General features: G+C 40.3%; 1 protein-coding gene across 3 annotated transcripts in view; it reads right to left on the reverse strand.

The window, feature by feature from the left end:
• The window catches only part of LOC105469915 (STAG1 cohesin complex component), a 404,557-nt gene that overhangs the window by 355,436 nt on the left and 32,142 nt on the right, over positions 1 to 16,979 (reverse strand). Inside the window, exon 2 of one of the 3 annotated variants that reach the window (XM_071090954.1) lies at positions 10,643 to 10,817. The exons of the other annotated variants lie outside the window; for them this stretch is intronic. The gene's annotated coding sequence lies outside the window, so the exon portion shown is untranslated. The remainder of the gene's footprint in view (positions 1 to 10,642; positions 10,818 to 16,979) is intronic. 3 annotated transcript variants of the gene reach the window in all.

The following is a 16,979-nucleotide window of genomic DNA, read 5'->3' on the forward strand; positions in this document are numbered from 1 at the left end:
TAACAATTCCAATTGTTTATAATGTCAACAGCCTAAAGGAGAAAATAAAACATTCTCTCACAAATACTATCATCTTCTACTATAATGCAATGTACTTTTTTTCCACTGGAAAAGTTCATTTACTTCAGCTCCCTGGAATTAGACACAACCCAGGCATTTTGAAATCTGGAATTATCCGACTAAAGGGAACAATATAAAGAGATTAAAACATCCTCAGCCTGATTACATTCCCAGGAAGTGTATCTTGTTTTAATAGAGGAATTAGAAGATATATTTATAGAAATGGGACTGCACCACAAATGTTTCAATAAATAAACATCAGTTTAGCAGAAGTCAGATGTCCACAGTCATAGTTTACTGTTTTCTTATGAAATACACATTATACTACACAGACAGAGCAAGATTACGTCTCAGAAAAAAAAAAAAAGAAAGAAACCTAAGACCTGAAACCATAAAAATTCTAGAATATCAGAAAAACTCTTCTAGACATTGGCTTAGGCAAAGAATTCAGGACTAAGACCTCAAAAGCAAATGCAACAAAAATAAAAATAAATAAATAGGACCTAATTAAACTAAAAAGCTTCTGCACAGCAAAATAATCAGCAAACAGGCAACCCATAGAATGGGAGAAAATATTCACAAGCTGTGTATCTGACAAAGGACTAGTATCCTGAATCTACAAGGAACTCAAATCAGCAAGAAAAAAACAATCCCATCAAAAAGTGGGCAAAAGACATGAAGAGACATTTCACAAAAGAAGATATACAGCTAAAAGCATGAAAAAAATGCTCAACATCACTAATCATCAGGGAAATGCAAATTAGAACCACAATGAGATACCACCTTACTCCAGAAAGAACAGTCATAATTAAAAAGTCAAAAAAAAAAAAAAAAACAGACAAACAATAGAGGAGCATGGATGTGGTAAAAAGAGAACACTTTTACACTGCTGGTGGGAATGTAAACTACTACAACCACTATGGAAAACGGTATGGAGATTATTTAAACTAAAAGTAGAACTACCATTTGATCAAACAATCCCACTGCTGGGTATCTAAGCAAAGGAAAAGTCATTATATGAAAAAGACACATCCACATGCATCTATATAGCAGCACAATTCACAATTGCAAAGATATGAATCCAACCTAAGTGCCCATCAACCAATGAGTGGATAATGAAATAAAGAAAATGTAGTATATATACACCATAAAATACTACTCAGCCACAAAAAGGAATGAAATAATGTCTTTCACAGCTACTTGGATGGAGGTAGAAGTCATTGTTGTAAATGAAGTAACTCAGGAATGGAAAACCAAATATTGTTATGCTCTCACTTCTAAGTGGGAGCTAAGCTATGAGGACACAAAGGCGTAAGAATGATATAATGAACTTTGGGGATTTGGGCGGTGGGGGAAGGTTTGGAAGGGTATAAGCATTAAAAGACTACATACTGGGTACAGTGTACACTGCCTGGGTGACGGGTACACTAAAATCTCAGAAATCACCACTAAGGAATTTATCCATGTAACCAAAAATCACCTGTACTCCCAAAACTATTGGAATAAAAAAGAATGACTTCCTTTAATGTCTCAATAGCCTACTTAATTTTATAGGAAGAAAATGTCTTTGCTGAGACCACTGCTTTATTCAAATACTTAAGAATTTCTGGTCTGTTTCTCCACACCATCAAATATTATTACTATCTCTAGAATTAGTCAACTGCATTTTCTTTTCTTTGCTTTTTTTAAAGACAGGGTCTTGCTCTGTCACCCAAGCTGGAATGCAATGGCACAATCACGGCTCACTGCAACCTCTGACTCCCAAGCTCAGACGATCCTCCCACCTCAGACTCGCAAGTAGCTGGGACTAAGCGCCACCATGTATAATTTTTTTGGGGGGTGGGGGGGGAGATGGAGTTTCGCTACATTCTGGACTACCAGGGTGAGACATAAATGGACATATCCTTTCAGAAAAAAAATCCTAAATGATACTGATGTAATACACAATCCAAATCACTAGGTTGATGACAACCACTAAATTAAAATATACAAAATGATCACTTCCACATTCCAAGTTTTTCTAAAAGAAAAATACTTTCAGAGGAAGCGGTAAGAAATTAATAGCAAGCTGGTTTGATGCATCCGAGGAAATACAAAGAACCCTCCCAACGAGCCATATCACATGTACATATGCTTTAAATGCTATGCCTATTACTATTCACAGCCCTCTGTTCTTCCTCTTGCCTGTAAGTTTACTTTAAAATATCCAAAATTGCTCTATGTTGAAGAGAAACCATTTATTCTTCCCCTGCTTCTCTGTGCTGTTCTACATGCCTACAGTGTGACAGTCCTACCAGTTCCTAATTTTCGTATACCTCCCAAATTGTTTCTTCTTCTCTATCTAGGATGCTTTGCCTAGAAGATCGTGTTCAGAAAAAATTACTTCTGGATGCTCATGCTATCCTCCATTCCTAATTTTGAGCAATAAAGAACTAAGAAAGACTTGAAGATAAAGGATCACTAAATTAGGTTTTTGAATCTCAATCTGCTGAATAACTAGAAGTATTTAACCTTTCAAACTCACTCAATTTTCTCATCTGTTAAATGAACATATACAACTAAATTACTTCATTTATTTGTTTTTTATTTGAGACAGAGTCTCGCTCTGTTGCCCAGGCTGGAGTGCAGTGGCGTGATCTTGGCTCACTGCAACCTCGGCCTGCCAAGTTCAAGTGATTCTCCTGCCTCAGCCTTCCGAGTAGCTGTGACTACAGGCACATGCCACCACACTCGGTTAATTTTTGTATTTTTAGTAGAGACGGGGTTTCACCATGTTGGCCAGGCTGGTCTCAAACTCCTGACCTCAGGTGACCCACCCGCTTCGGCCTCCCAAAGTGCTTGGATTACAGGTGTGAGCCATTGCGCCCAGCCTGCTCTCAACTATTTTAAGTCGACATGACAACCCTACCTTGATTTAGTGCATCTTCAGAAAACTTTAAATATTGTCCTTACTTTTTAATATCCAACTTATCAGGAAAAACATATTAAAATACTCTATTTTTGTAAAAACTGAATTTCCATCCTTGACCTTTTTGCTTCTTGATTAAAACTTAACCTCTGACACACCACCACCACCACTCCCATCCTCGTGTGTGTGTGTGTATAAAATCCTAACAGGAAAATAATTTCTATAAAGTAGTGCTTGCCCTACACATTTTCAGATAAATCCTAGAAGTTATTGTATCCTATAATCAAAAGCAGCTCAGTAAAATAAAAAATAAGACAGAAGTATCTGAACTTGCTTCCTACCTCTACCACTTAACAGTCGGTATGCCCCCTGGATGTAAATATATTGAACGTCTCTGAGCATCAATTTTCTCAACTGGAAAAATAAAGGTAACACCTATCTTACAGGAATTCTGTGGGGATTAAAATAGATCATCTAATAAATCTTTCAGTATCCCTGGAATACAGCAATCACTCAATAAAAGGCTTTTGAGAGAATCATTCTACAAACTGCTTCTTTATAGTCACTGAAACTTCAAATGAAAACTGTTAACACAAAATTATCAAGAGCTTCAACAGGATACAGACTAGAAAAAAATTATCAAGAGCTACTTCTACTTCTTTGCCCCCATAGTTTTACTGTGCAGGATAAATCAGATTTTTAACTGCTAAGTCAAACTTAATAGGTATTCTTTTACTTTTTTTTTTTTTTTTTTTTTGAGGTAAGCTCACAGCAGTCTCCAACTCCCGGGCTCAACTGAGCCTCCTGCCAGAGCCTCCCAAGTATCTAGGACTACAGGCATGCACCACCATGCCTAGAGACAGAGAGAGAGAGACAGACAGACAGACAGACAGAAAAAAAGAGAGAGAGAGAGAGAGAGAGACACTCAATGATCTGACAGGTCACTAGCTGACCACAAAGATAACAGAACATAGGCTTCAGTGACCACACACAAATAGCAAAGTGGCAAGAGTTCTTCCTTATCAGCAATCACTTTAAATGTAAACAACTTAAAATCGACAATTAAAAAACATAGACTGGGGCTCGGTTCAATGGCTTATGCCTGGAATCCCAGCACTTTGGGAGATCTGAAGCAGGTGGATCACCTGAGGGCAGGAGTTCAAGACCAGCCTGGCCAACATGGTGAAACTCGGTCTCTACTAAAAATATAAAATAATTAGCCGGACATGGTGGTGCACACCTACATTCCCAGCTACTCAGGAAGCTGAAGCAGGACAATCGCTTGAACCTGGGAGGTGGAGGTTGCAACTGGCTTAGACTGTGTCACTGCACTTCAGGCTGGGTGACAGAGCAAAATTCCATCTCAAAAACTAATAAACAAAAAACACAGATTGGCATAAATGATTTTTTTTTTTTTTTTTTTTTTTTGAGATGGAGTCTCACTCTGTCGCCCAGGTTGGAGTGCAGTGGTGTAATCTCAGCTCACTGCAACCTCTGCCTCCCAGGTTCAAGTGATTCTCCTACCTCAGCCTCCCAAGTAGCTGCGATTATGAGTGCACCACGACGCCAGGCTAATTTTTGTATTTTTAGTAGAGACAGGATTTCACCATGTTGGCCAGGCTAGTCTCGAACTCCTGATCTCAGGTGATCCACCTGACTTGGCCTCCCAAAGTGCTGGGATTACAGGTGTGAGCCAACAAGCCCGGCCATGATTTTTGTAAAATGCAACTATATACTAGTTAAAAGAGATTCACTTTAGCCTCAAAGACACAAATAACTTAAAAATAAAAGGATGGAATAATTTATATCATGCAAACAGTAACCAAAAGAGAGGAAGGGTAGCAAAACTGATCGTAGACAAAACAGATTATAAATCAAAAGTTGTTACAAAAGACAAAGAACGGCCAGGAGCAGTGGCCCATGCCTGTAATCCCAGCACTTAGGGAGGCCCAGGCAGGCAGATCACTTGAGCTCAGGGGTTCCAGACCAACCTGGGAAACATAGCAAAACCCCGTCTCTACCAAAAATACAAAAAATTAGCCAGGCGTGGTGGCATGCACCTGTAGTCCCAACTACTCAGAAGGCTGACGTGAGAGACACGATTGGACCTGGGAGGTTGCAGTGGGCTGAGATCATGCCACTGCACTCCAGCCTGGGTGAAGAGTGAGACCTTGTCTCAAAAAAAAAAAAAAAAGACAAAGAAGAATGCATAATGATAAAAGGATTAATTCACAAGAAGATATAACAATTACACACAAAACAATGGAGCCCCAAAATTGTGTGCAAACACTGAGAACTAAAAGTAGAAAGAGTTCAACAATAATAAACTTCGATACATACTAAACTTCAACATAACAATAAAATTTCACTTTCAATAATGGCTAAAACATCTAGACAGATGATCATTAAGAAAATAAAAATCGGCCAGGCGCGGTGGCTCCAGCCTGTAATCCCAGCACTTTGGGAGGCCGAGACCGGCGGATCACGAGGTCAGGAGATCCAGACCATCCTGGCTAACACGGTGAAACCCCGTCTCTACTAAAAAATACAAAAAACTAGCCGGGCGATGTGGAGGGCGCCTGTAGTCCCAGCTACTCAGGAGGCTGAGGCAGGAGAATGGCGTGAACCCTGGAGGCAGAGCTTGCAGTGAGCTGAGATCCGGCCACTGCACTCCAGCCTGGGCGACAGAGCGAGACTCCGTCTCAAAAAAAAAAAAAAAAAAGAAAAGAAAAGAAAAATCCTAGCCGGGCGCAGTGGCTCACGCCTGTAATCCCAGCACTTTGGGAGGCCAAGGCGGGCGGATCACAAGGTCAGGAGTTCGACACCAGCCTGGTCAACACAGTGAAATCCCATCTCTACTAAAAAATACCAAAAAAAAAAAAAAAATAGCTGGGCATGGTGACAGGCGCCTATAATCCCAGCTACACACCATGAACAAGTGAGATTTAGCCCAAGAATGAAGGATGGTTTATCATAAGAAAATCAATGTAATACACAATATAAACAGAATGAAGGAAAAATACATCATGATCACACACACACACACAAATTTAACAGAGTTCAACATATGATATGGTTTGGCTGTGTCCCCACCCAGATCTTGAATTGTAGTTCCCATAATTCCCACGTATTGTGGGAGGGAAAGATGGGAGATAACTGAATCACGGGGGCGGGTCTTTCCCATGCTGTTCTCGTGATAATGAATATAAGTCTCATGAGATCTCATGGTTTTATAAAGAAGATCTCCCCTGCACATGCTCTCTTTGCCTGCTGCCATGTAAGATGTGACTTTACTCCTCCTTTGTATTCTGCCATGATTGTGAAGCATCCCCAGTCATTTGGAATTCAGTCAATTAAACTTCTTTCCTTTATAAATTACCCAGTCTCGGATATGTCTTTATTAGCAGTGTGAGAATGAACTAATACAACATACTATCATGCTAAAAAACAAATGGCCAGGCACAATGGCTCAGGCCTGTAATCTCAGCACACGGGGAGGCCAAGGTGAGAGGATCACTTGAGCCCAGGAATTCAACAACAGCCTCGGCAAGATAGCAAGACCATGTCTCCACACACACACACACAAAAAAAAATAGCCAGGGATGGTTGTGCATACTTGTGGTCCCAGTTACTCCAGAGGCTGAAAGGGGAGGATCACTTGGGCTCAGGAAGTCAAGGCTACAGTGAGCCATGATCTGCACTCCAGTCTGGATGACAGAGTGAGACCCTGTCTCAGAAATAAACAAACAAACAAAAAACTTAGGAAACTAGGAACAGAAGGGAGCTTTACATGATAAGATGCATTTATGAAACACCTACAGTTAACATCATACTCAATGGTGAGTAACTAAAAGCTGTCCCTCTAACATCAGAAAAAAGACAAGAATGCCCACTTTCAACACTGCTAGCCAGGTGAGGAAAGAATTTAAAGGCATCCATACTGGAAAGGAGATGTGTATCTATCTCTAGTCGCACATGACACGATCCTATATATAAAATATTCCAAAGAATCAATAAAAATCCCCACTAAACTGATAAAAAATTGAGCAAAGTTGCAGGGTATAAGAACAATATACAAAAATCAGTTGTGTTCCTACACAAAATGAACAATCCAAAAAGGAAAAGATAACAAATTTACAATAACATCCAAAAATTAAAATATCTAAAAATAAATTTAACCAAGAAAGTGAAAGATTTGTAAAGTGAGAACTACAAAACACTGTTAAAAGAAATTAAGATTTAGGCCGGGCGCGGTGGCTCAAGCCTGTAATCCCAGCACTTTGGGAGGCCGAGACGGGCGGATCACTAGGTCAGGAGATCGAGACCATCCTGGCTAACACGGTGAAACCCTGTCTCTACTAAAAAATACAAAAAACTAGCCGGGCGAGGTGGCGGGCGCCGTAGTCCCAGCTACTCAGGAGGCTGAGACAGGAGAATGGCCCGAACCCGGGAGGCGGAGCTTGCAGTGAGCTGAGATCCGGCCACTGCACTCCAGCCTGGGCGACAGAGCGAGACTCCGTCTCAAAAAAAAAAAAAAAAAAAAAAGAAATTAAGATTTAATTAAATGGAAAGACATGTAACATTCCCAGATTAGAAGATCATTTAATATTGCTAAAACGGCAATACTCTCCAAAACAATGTACAGATTCGGTGCAACCCCTATCAAAATTCCAATGGCCTTTTTTGCAAAAATGGAAAGTCCAATCCTCAAACTCATACAGAATTGCAAAGAGTCCCAAACAGTCAAAATAATATTGAAAAAGCACAATAAAATTTGAGACTAAAACTTTCCAATTTCAAACTTAGTACAAAGCCAAGGGAGTCAAAACAGTGTGGTATTGGCATAAGGACAGAAATATAGACCAATGGAACAGAAAAAGAGTTCAGAAATACACTCACGCATCTGTGGTCAACTGATTTTTTATAAGGGTACAAGGCAATTCAATAGGGAAGAAACAGTCTCTTCAACAAATGGTATTGGGATAATGTGATACCCACATGCAAAAGAATGAAGTTGGACCCTTATCTCACATCATACTAAAAGTTAAATCAAAATGGGTCAGTGGCCTAAATATAAAGGCTAAAATTATAAGCTCTTAAGAGGAAACACACAAGTAACCTACTCCACTGGATTTGGAAATGGTTTCTTACATGACACCAAAAGCCCATGTACCTAAAGAAAAATTATATAGGCCGGGCGCGGTGGCTCAAGCCTGTAATCCCAGCACTTTGGGAGGCCGAGGCGGGCGGATCACAAGGTCAGGAGATCGAGACCACAGTGAAACCCCGTCTCTACTAAAAATACAAAAAATTAGCCAGGCGCGGTGGCGGGCGCCTGTAGTCCCAGCTACTCAGGAGGCTGAGGCAGGAGAATGGCGGGAACCCGGGAGGCGGAGCTTGCAGTGAGCCGAGATCGCGCCACTGCACTCCAGCCTGAGCAACAGCGTGAGACTCCGTCTCAAAAAAAAAAAAAAAAAAAAAAGAAAAATTATATAAACTGGACCTCATCAAACTTAAAAGCTTTGTGCATCAAAGGACATTATCAAGAAAGTTAAAAGACAACTCACAAAATGAGAGAAAATATTTACGGGTCCAGTATCCAGACTACATAAAGAACTCTTACAACTCAACAACAAAAGACAAACGAGCCAATTTACAAATGGGCAAAGGACTTGAAAAGACATTTTTCCAAAAAAGATATACGAATGGCCAACAAGCACATGAAAAAATGTTGAGCTTCATCAGTCATTAAAAGAATGCAAGTCAAAACCACAAAGAGATACTACTTTATAACTTTAGAATGAGGTATTAGTCCATTTTGTGCTGCTTATAACAGAATACGTGACTGGTAACTTACAACAAAAAGAGGTTTATTTCGTTCAAGGTTCTGCAGCCTGAGAAGTTCAAGTGTTCAAGGGCATGGATCTCTGGCTTCTGGCGACAGCTTCTGTGCTATTTTACAACATGGCAGGGAAGGTCAATGGGAAAGTGGACACATGCAAAGACGGGAAAGCCTGAGGGATGCCATGGCTTTACAACAACACACTCTTGCAGGAATTAATCCATTCCCTCAAGAATTAATACAGTCTCTAGAAAGCAACAATTCACTCACTACAGTGAGAACAGCACCAGCAATTCATGAAGTATCTGCCCTCATAACCCAAATACTGCCCAATAGGCCCCACCTCCCAATATCACCACACTGGGGATCAAATTTCAACATGAGTTTTGGAGGTACAAACAAATCATATTCAAACAATAGCAGGCGGCTATATTTTTTTGAAAAAGTAAAATAGCAAGTGTTGGCAAGGATATGAAGCAATAGGAGCTCTCATATATTACCGGTGGAAATGTAAAATGATGCCAGCCACTGTCAAGAACAATTTGGCAATTTCTCAAAAAGATAAAAAGAATTACCACGTGATCCAGAAATTCTACTCCTAGGTATACACCCAAGAAAAATTAACATATATATCCACACAGCTATTTGTACATAAATGTTAACAGCAGCATTATTTATTACAGACAAAAGGTGCATTAACAGATGAACTAAGAAATAAATGTGGTATATACATACAATTGAATGTTATTTAGCCATAAAAATTAAGTACTAATATATGCTATAACTTCAATAAGCATTGAAAACATTATGCTAAGTAAAAGAAGCCACATATTATATAATTTTATTTATAAGAAATATAATAAGCAAATCCATAGAGACAGAAAGCATATTAGTGATTGCCAGGAGATTGGGGGGAGGGTGTCAAGGAAATAGGAAGTGATTACTTAATGGATATGAGACGCTCTTTTGGTATAATGAAAACATTTTGAAACTAGAGATAATAATTGCACAACACAATTGCACTAAATGTCACTAAATGGTATACTTCATAATTGTTAAATATGTTATGTGAATTTCATCTCAACAAAAAAAGGCTCAATACTGAAAAGCCAATATGAAATATCAAACAGTAATATGAAATAAACAGTTTCATGGCTTACTATATTGGTATTACTATTATATAGCTACTTACAGTTGTTAGGTGCTTAGTTTCACCCCTCCCATCCCATTCGTCAACAAGTTATTTATAGTTAAAAGCCATGGAATTTTTGTAATATGTAGTAAATCCTGACAATTATTTAAGTTGGGATACAATGGCACAATCATGGCTCACTGCAGCCTCAACCTTCGATGCTGAATCAACCCTCCCACCTCAGCCTCCCAAGTAGTTGAACCACAGCCGCACCTGGCTTTTTTTTTTTTTTTTTAAAGACAGGATCTCGGCCAGGTGCGGTGGTTCACATCTGTAATCCCACCACTCTGGGAGGCTGAGATGGGATCATATGAGGTCAGGGGTTCAACACCAGCCTGGCCAAGATGGTGAAACCCTGTCTCTACTAAAAATAAAAGAATTAGCTGGGTGTGCTGGCACATGCCTGTAGTCCCAGCTACTCAGGAGGCTGAGGCAGCAGATTCACATGAACCCGAGAGGCAGACGTTACAGTGAGCCAAGATCATGCCACTGCACTCCAGACTGGGCGACAGAGCAAGACTCTGTCTCCAAAAAAAAAAAAAAAAAAAAAGGAAGACAGGGTGTCATTATGTTGCCCAGGCTGCCTAATTTATAACTAACTTAAATGAAGTCAAATTTATTATATAGAAAAGCAGGTTACCATATCATTTACATAGAAGAACTCCAGTTATTTCTGAGTTTCAGTGAATTTTTCTCTAATCCATGAAGGGGCCTGGCTCACTCCTATAATCACAGCAATTTGGGAGGTCGAGGCAGGAGGACCGCTTGAGGTCAGGAGTTCAAGACCAGCCTGGGCAACATCATGAGACCTATCTCTAAAAAAAAATAAAATAAAATTAGCTAAGCATGGTGGCACACACCTGTTGTCCCAGCTACTAGGGAGACTGAAGTAGGAAGATCACTTGATCCCAGAAGTTCAAGGCTATCGTAAGTTATAATCAAGCCACCTCATTCCAGCCTGGGCAACAGAACAAGACCCTCTCTCTTAAGAAAAAAGGTAGGGGGCTGGGCATGGTGGCTCACACCTCTAATCCCAACACTTTGGGAGGCCAAAGCGTGTGGATCACCTGAGGTGAAGAGTTGGAGACAAGCCTGGCCAACATGGTGAAACCCCATCTCTACTAAAAATACAAAAATTAGCTGGGCATGGTGGCACACACCTGTAATCCCGCAACTGGGAAGGCCAAGGCATGAGAATTGCTTGAACCCAGGAGGCAGAGGTTTTAGTCAGTCAAAATTGCAACACTGTACACCAGCCTGGGCAACAGAGTGAGACTCCATCTCAAAAGATAACATAACATAATATAACATAACATAACATAACATAACATAACATAACATAACATAACATAACATAACATATTAAAAGGTGGTGAGGAGGGATTGGAAACTCCAGATAAGTATCAGACTTTATTCATAAAACAATACAACAGCATTTGGCGGGGCTACATAAGCCCCTGGAAACAAGCTGGGGTTTTGGTTCTTTTTCCTTCCTTTCTGGATAATCTGTCCTTAAGACCCAGAAAAGTTCACCCAAACACAATTCCAACATTAAGTTTTTGTAAAAACGCTTATCGAAGCCGGGCGCGGTGGCTCAAGCCTGTAATCCCAGCACTTTGGGAGGCCGAGACGGGCGGATCACGAGGTCAGGAGATCGAGACCATCCTGGCTAACACAGTGAAACCCCGTCTCTACTAAAAAATACAAAAAACTAGCCGGGCGAGGTGGCGGGCGCCTGTAGTCCCAGCTACTCGGGAGGCTGAGGCAGGAGAATGGCGTAAACCCGGGAGGCAGAGCTTGCAGTGAGCCGAGATCCGGCCACTGCGCTCCAGCCTGGGCGACAGAGCAAGACTCTGTCTCAAAAAAAAAAAAAAAAAAAAAATGCTTATCGACTTTCACACAGTAATACAGTCTGTTATTATGATGGTTTTCCAGGAACGAAGCTGCTAAAATTTTGTTTTATCATTCTCTTCTCCATGCTATTTTATTTTCCTTGTATTCTGATCCTTTTCTTCCTATTATAGTGCTCCAATTCCAGAGCTCCGGTTCAAGAATTCAGAAATAAGCATTTTTCTGTCTCTCTCACAAACAACACTATGCACTATTAAGCCTACCCCGTACTTTGCTTCTCCTCCATAGTAACAGAATTTCAAGTCTTTTAACTTTACTTCCACTGAAACAAGATTGCAATGTGCATACTGTATTTCACTTCAATGTTGCTTTAATTATAGCCCCTCCCCCATTCCAACCATGGAGCAGAAGAAACTACCTAACCCAAAATAAAGTTTGCCAAGAAGAAAAATCTAAAACTCAAAAATAGTAAATAAACCATTTTATTTAACCTACTTTCATGAATAGATTAAAACCATAAATGAAACAAAATGCCAAAGTCCCCCTATCAAAAAAAAAAAAAAGAAATAAGTGAAATGGTCATGTTATGGTTTTATTTCAATATACGATACTTTACCCAGTCTTGCTTGAAAACAAAAAGGAAAATGATATCATCAGAAGCAGTTATTTGTGTACCATCCTGGACTCCCTCTGGCTTTATAAATACTGGAGATGCTTTAGGCAATGACTTAAACCTATTATAGAATATAATTTTTCACAAAAACCTTTGCTATAAAACTCCTGGTTAAAGTACGACAATTTCTGAAATCCCACTTACAAAAAGAAAAATATATATATATACTTACTATGGCATAAATAAATCAAGTATCTAAGAATAAATCTAACAAAAGATATGCAAGACTTTTAACTAGAAAACCATAAAGGATGTCAATTCTGACCATCCCAAAATTGATCTAAGCCAACAGTATAATTCCAACCAAAAGCCCAAAAGGGTCTGTGGTTTGGAGGTTAAATTGGTTTCTCTGTTTATTTATGGGGAGAAATTAATGCAGTGATTCTACAATGTACATGGAAATGCAAAAGAACAGACTAGCAAATCTTTAAAAAGAACAAGCTGGGCAGCCTGAGTAACATAGGGAGATCTCATCTCTACAGATAATTTTGAAAATAAGGCAGGCATGGTGGCTCACACCTATGGTCCCAGCTACTCCGGAGGCTGAGATAGGAGGATCATGTAAGCCCAGGAGGTCAAGCCTACAGTACACTGTTATCACACTACTGCACTCCAGCCTGGGAAACAGAGTGAGACCATATTTCAAGGAAAAAAATAAAAAGGAGACTTATTCTACAGAATATTTAGACTTATCATTAAGCTCACTAAATAAGGCAGTGATACTGGTACAAGGTAACAGGATAAAGGCCCAGACACATAGCATGCATCTATGGACATGACTTATGAATACACGACAATGCAGAGTGATAGCAATTTTTTTGTTTGTTTATTCATAAATGGTGCTGGAACAATTAGATATCCATTTGAAAAAAAATAAAACTTGACCTAAAAACTACACACACAAAAAAATCTATTCCAGGTGAAGTACATATTACATATATAAATGAGAGAAGTAAATAAAAGTTTATAGATGATGTGAAGAACTCCATGACCTACAAGGAAAAAAGAAAATTTTTAAACAGGACACAAAAAAGCACTGTTTAATGGAAAAAAACTGACATATGTACCTATGCAGATAATTTTTTTTTTTTTTTTTTTTTTTTTTTTGAGATGGACTCTTGCTCTGTCGCCAGGCTGGAGTGCAGTGGCACGATCTCGGCTCACTGCAACCTCCACCTCCCCAGTTCAAGCAATTCCCGTTTCAGCCTCCTGAGTAAATGGGACTACAGGCGCACGCCACCACACCTAGCTAATTTTTTCTTCATCACGTTAGCCAGGATAGTCTCCATCTCCTGACCTCATGATCCACTTGCCTCGGCCTCCCAAACTGCTGGGATTACAAGTGTGAGCCACTGCGCCCAGCCTACAGAGAACTTTTCTGCACCAAAAGATACCATATAAAAAGGCACCACAGGCAAACTACAGAATGCGAGAACACATAAGTAACCTACTTAAAACTGACAAATGCCTTATATTAAGAATATATAAAAAGCTGCCATGAATCAAAATACACATAATTAAAAATAAAAACAGATAAGCGATGAGAGCAATCACTTTACAGAACAGGACATCAAAATGGTCAGCACTGAGATGCTCAAACTCATTAGTAGCCAGAGAAAGTGCAAATTAAAGCCATCAAAAATGGCTACAATTTTCAAAGACTGGCAATAATGTGCACTCGGGAGAATATAAAAGGGAATTCTCATACGCTGTTGGAAGAAAAGTTTGGTAAAACCACTCTGGAAAACAATTTGGCCTTTTCTACTTACAACATATCTTATGACCGAGAGGTTTCGATCTTAGATATATATCCAATAGAAATGGCTTCACATGTGCATTAAAAAACACATATGAGGCCGGGCACCGTGGCTCACGCCTGCAATTCCAGCACTCTGGGAGGCTGAGGCGGGTGAATCACCTGAGGTTAGGAGTTCAAGACCAGTGTGGCCAACATGGCAAAATCCCATCTCTACCAAAAATATAAAAATTAGCCGGGCGCGGTGGCAGGTGCCTGTAATTCCAGCTACTCGGGAGGCTGAGGCAGGAGAATCACTTGAACCCAGGAGGTGGAGGTTGCAGTGAGTCAAGATTACCCCACTGCACTCCAGGCTGGCAACAAAAGCGAAACTCCATCTCAAAACAAAACAAAACCACAAGAGTGTTCTCAGCAGTAATACTTACAATGGTCCCAAACTAAAAATAATCTAATATCCATCAAGAATAGAATGGATAAATGTGGCATAATTACACAAGTATATAGTTCATAAAAATGAACTACGGGTCCCACAACATGAATGAATCTCACAAACAATACTGAGCCAAGAAAGCAAGACACAAAAACTAGTGTGCAGAAAAACTACAGTAGTTTTTAAAAAAAAGTATGTGTAAAACATATATATAAACTGAGATGATGGCCGGGCACAGTGGCTCATGCCTGTAATCCCACTACTTTGGGAGGCCGAGGCAGGCAGATTACCTTGAGGTCAGGAGTTCGAGACCAGTCTGGCCAACGCGGCAAAATGTTGTTTCTACTAAAAATTTAAAAATTAGCTGGGTGTAGTGGCACATGCCAGCAGTCCCAGCTACTCAGCAGGCTGAAGCAAGAGAATCGCTTGAACCTGGGAGGTGGAGGTTGCAATGAGCCGTGATCGCGCCACAGCACTCCAGTCTGGGCAACAGAAAGAGACTTCATCTCAAAAAAACAATAATAAAAATTAAAAACATAAATTGATTTGAGTTTTCATGGTTCACTTTTCATGGTTCATCTCACTTAAATCATGGCGGGTGTGGTGGCTCACACCTATAATCCCAGCACTTTGGGAGGTTGAGATGGGTGGATCACCTGAGGTTAGGAGTTCAAACCAGCCTGACTAACATATAGTGAAACCCCACCTCTACCAAAAAAAAAAAAAAACAGGCCGGGCACGGTGGCTCAAGCCTGTAATCACAGCACTTTGGGAGGCCAAGACGGGCGGATCACGAGGTCAGGAGATCGAGACCATCCTGGTTAACACGATGAAACCCCATCTCTACTAAAAAAAATACAAAAAACTAGCCAGGTGAGGTGGCGGGCGCCTGTAGTCCCAGCTACCTGGGAGGCTGAGGCAGGAGAATGGCGTAAACCTGGGAGGCGGAGCTTGCAGTGAGCTGAGATTCGGCCACTGCACTCCAGCCTGGGCAACAGAGTGAGACTCCGTCTCAAAAAAAAAATACAAAAAGTAGCCCAGCGTGGTGGCGGGTGCCTGTAGTGCCAGCTACTTGGGAGGCTGAGACAGTAGAATTATTTGAACCCTGGAGGCGGAGGTTGCCGTGAGCCAAGATCACGCCACTGCACTCCAGTCTGGGCGACAGAGCAAAACTCCGTCTCAAAAAAAAACAACTATATTCCTGCCAGGCATTGCGGCTCATGCTTGTAATGCCAACACTTTGGCAAGCTGAGGCAGGAGGAGCTCTTCAGGCCAGAAGGTTGAAGCTGCAGTGAGCCATGATGGCACCAATGCACTTCAGCCTCGACAACTAAAGTGAGACCCTGTCTCTTTAAACAAACAAAAAACCCTATATTCTAATTAGCCAACCAATCAAATTATCAAAGTAACCTCTAACATTTCAGTGCTTTCAAAAAAGAGCAAAAACAACCACATTCCCTCCCTGATAAGACAACTGCCCACAGTGGAAAGTATACCACGGTGGTAGAAAGAAACATAAACTTTCCAATTAAAGCTGCACTAACTAGTTGTAAGACTTTCTGCAAATTACTATATTTTTCCAAGACTAGTCTCCTCATATATGAAGTGAGGGTAACAATACATATCTTCCGTAAATTACTTCACAGTTACAAGTCGTGGTTTGGAATGATAATAACAACATATACCACCATCACTGTCATAGGGATCAAATGGGAATTTACATAAATGGTTTATAACAGCAATGTGTACATAGCAATGCTAAATCGTTTTTGTCTGTTCTCCTGTTTCTCTTTGCTCTTCTTTGTATATGCATACAGCATAAAACCACAAGGTATTGTTAACCCTGCCTCAACACCTACTCCCACCACCAAAAGAAATCTACATGCACTTAAACTTCTCATTATCTTATGATATTATAATATCCCTATTTTATATGTGGACTGAGTCTCAAAAAAGCAGAGCTGCCTATACAGATGAGACAGAGAACAAAATCAAAGCCCAGATTTACTATAAAGTTATTGATTTTGGTGTTAAAAGCATTTTGTTACTAATGAGAAATCAATTCTAAATAATATGGAGGTTGGGCATGGTAGCTCATGCTTGTAATCCCAGCACTTTGGGAGGCTGAGGCAGGTGGATCACTTGAGACCAGGAGTTTGAGAACAGCCTGGCCAACATGGTGGAATCCCATTTCTACAAAAAACACAAAAATTACCCAAGTGTGGTGACAGGGACCTGTAATCTCAGCTACATGAGAGGCTGAGGCA

Source organism: Macaca nemestrina, chromosome 2, assembly GCF_043159975.1.
Source record: "Macaca nemestrina isolate mMacNem1 chromosome 2, mMacNem.hap1, whole genome shotgun sequence".
Lineage (NCBI taxonomy): Eukaryota > Metazoa > Chordata > Mammalia > Primates > Cercopithecidae > Macaca > Macaca nemestrina.